At 30.4% G+C, this 3,112-nt stretch overlaps 1 non-coding gene across 1 annotated transcript; it reads right to left on the minus strand.

The window, feature by feature from the left end:
* Positions 1-1,826: 1,826 nt before the first annotated feature.
* Positions 1,827-1,933, minus strand: LOC114579276. The gene has a single exon (XR_003700188.1). It is a non-coding gene; the product is annotated as a small nucleolar RNA R71 (small nucleolar RNA).
* Between the last annotated feature and the right edge of the window lie 1,179 nt (positions 1,934-3,112).

Raw genomic sequence — 3,112 nt, forward strand, 5'->3', positions numbered from 1 at the left:
TCCCAAAACTTCACAACACCATAGTGTTGACCAGAGCACCAAATATCTAGAGCACCATGGTGAAGTAGCTAATTCAATTATACTCACAAAATGACATGTCAGTTTGAATTGATTGGCGTAGTGGTAGTTCAATTAAGGAGCACTGCTGTTCTACCACTTTGAATGTCACAGTGTTAGTGAAAATAAATTATATTTTATATAAATAGCATTCCCAAATTATTGAAGGTGGTTGTCCAATTTTATCTATTATACTTAGATCTAGGTAGGGTCTAGTAAGAGTGTGAATGTGTGAGCAAGGAGGGAATGGTCATAGGGAAGGGAGCCTTGTATTAGATTTTGCAAGAGAAATCTAGTTCTACCTTTTCTAAACTCTAGTCTTGCATTTATTTTATCTTCACAATGAAGCTTCTTATGTTTATATTAATTGCAATGTTAGGCCAACTTGTTCTTTGGACTTATGATTTGATAAGAATGCATGTATTATATAGAATTGGTCTAAGTTTTTAACATTTTTTAACTGTTATTTATAGTTCCCCTAAACTTCATTAGTTTGTGTATAGGCCATACACAAAATTAAAACTTAGTATGATCAAGATCGTCAATGTAGGAGTATTAGAATAATTAAGGATACTAAAATGGGATTTTTCACTCATAGGCATATGCTAAATAAGTCATGGGATTGTTAAGGAGATAATATAACTATGATAAAGTTAGGTTGTGTTAAGAATCTAATAAATTCGACAAACAAAAGGAGCCATATATGCTTTAAGTCATAGTACATATTAGGATAGACCTATCTATGTACACATAATTTCTTATGTCATAAGCTTCTTATCAATTGAACATAGAATGTCTTCCTAGTTGATTAGTGGTAGTTTACTTTCGGTAAGCACAAACTTATTAAATTGTGTGATAACATAAATCTAGAAAAAAAAAGGTAGATCTAAATTAATACTAAAATCATTATAATCCTAATAGGAAGGATACTTGACTCACCTTGATATTACCTAAAATGACATGTGTACCTGCGTATTGTCCATTATAGCTCACAAGTCTACAGTGAAGTGTTACATCAAGTTTTTTTCTCTATTGTTGGGGATTTTATAATGTTGTTTATTATTAATTTTATATTATTTTATGAATTATTGATTTATTCTTATTTTTTATCATGTTTAAACTATTTTGTTTGTAAGGTTGCATGTTTTATTGCATTATATATTGAAGTGGGTGTAGAAGTGCTTCTTGTTATGATGATTATTAGTGTATTTACTTTTCAAACTTTTGTAATTTTACTTTAGTTGTTAACTGATATAGTTTTCAATCTCTAGTTTTTTGATTTATTACATGCATAGGAGAAACTTCTTCGAAGCACCAGTGTTTGATTCTAAAAATGAAAAAAAAAACTATTTAAAAAATTATAAAAGATTTAGAAATAGCAAATTCTATTCATGAGGATGGCCAACCTAGACTCTTAAAAGATTATGTTAATCCATTGGTAGATGTCATTCATGAGAGCATTAATAGACCCAATATTCAAGCAAATAATTTTAAACTTAAACCCCATGATTATTCCAATGGTGTAAAATTTGTAGTTTAGGGAAACTCTTGTTGGGGGTCGAAACCTTAATATTATAAGCTTTTAGAAATTTTTGTAATTTTTAAGTAAGATAGAATCTCTGATGATGCTATTAGACTTAGGTTGTCCCCTATTATTTAAAACGAAAGCAAAAGTATGGCTGAATTATGTACACCCAAGCTCTATTACTACCAAGAATGACCTTGCCCATAAATTCTTAGAAAAATTATTTTCCTCCATCTAATGCAGCCAAGTTAAGAATGATATTTCATCTTTTACCCAATTAGATGGGGAATTTATTTATGTGGCATGATAAAGTTTTAAAGAACTATTTAAGAAATGTCCACATCATGCATTACCAGATTGGTTGATAATACAAACTTTTTATATTTTAGTAGTAGGTTCTTTTATGTTAATCATAGTAGCTACCACTGGAGGTTCGTTGTTGTCCATATTCTTTAATGAATCTTAAGCTTTAATTTAGGAGATTACAAGTAATAAATTCTAATGGCCTTCTGATAGAGTCAACCTCAAGAAAGTTGCTGTTGTGCATGAGAGTATGCATTATTTATCTTGACTTCTTGGATTGCTAACATTTTTAGGAAGTAATGCAACCTAGGAGTTTTTTTCAACTAAGTGAGCACCTATGTAAGTAGATGAAAATCTATATGGACCCTCTAATGACCCTAGTTTATCAAACATAGAATTTTTAAATATAATTAATAATAGGTAGAACAACGCTAACTCTAAAACTGATAACCTTGCTGGATAAATCACCCAAATTTTAATTGAAATAATAATCAAAATGGGCATAATAATTGGATTAATACCCAACCAAATGATGTAGAAATTTGGAATAAGTCTAAACCTAACTTTGGAAACCCTATGCCTAGTTATCATCTATAAGGATACGAAGCAACCATTAGAATACTTAGGCATTTAGATGGGGATCCAACTTTAGAATCAAGAAATTGCTATTAGATACATAGAAATCTTATTAGGTCAGTTGGTTAATTCACAAAACACTAGACCCCATGGAACTTTTCCTTGTAAGACTAAGGTTAATACGAAGGATAAGGGTAAAGAGCAGTACAAAGCCATTTAATTGAGAAGTGGTAAGGAGATAGAAGAGATACTTGATTGAAAGATAAGCTAAATGAAGAAAAGATTGAGGTAACACCAGTAGAATCCACCCAACTCATAGAACGACCCAAGCCAATTGTAAAAGCGAAAAAAAAACACATAAGGAAGGTTATAAAAAGACCACCACCATCATTTCCCTAGAGACTTATGAAGAAAAAATTGGATATATAATTCTCTAGATTTTTAGAAGTGTTTAAGAAATCAAATTTTAAGATTACCTTCTCAAAATTCTTAGAGCAAGAACTTATTTAGGCCAAGTTTATGAAGGACATCCATAGCAACAAAAGGAATGTACTTTTAAAACTATTACTCTCTCTAAAGAGTGTAGTACTATTTTATTGAAAATTTTTTCTTGAATGTGGATTTACCATTCCTTGTGCTATAACTGAAAAA

The sequence above is a fragment of the Dendrobium catenatum genome, unplaced genomic scaffold, assembly GCF_001605985.2.
Source record: "Dendrobium catenatum unplaced genomic scaffold, ASM160598v2 fragScaff_scaffold_257, whole genome shotgun sequence".
In the NCBI taxonomy this organism is placed as follows: Eukaryota; Viridiplantae; Streptophyta; class Magnoliopsida; order Asparagales; family Orchidaceae; genus Dendrobium; species Dendrobium catenatum.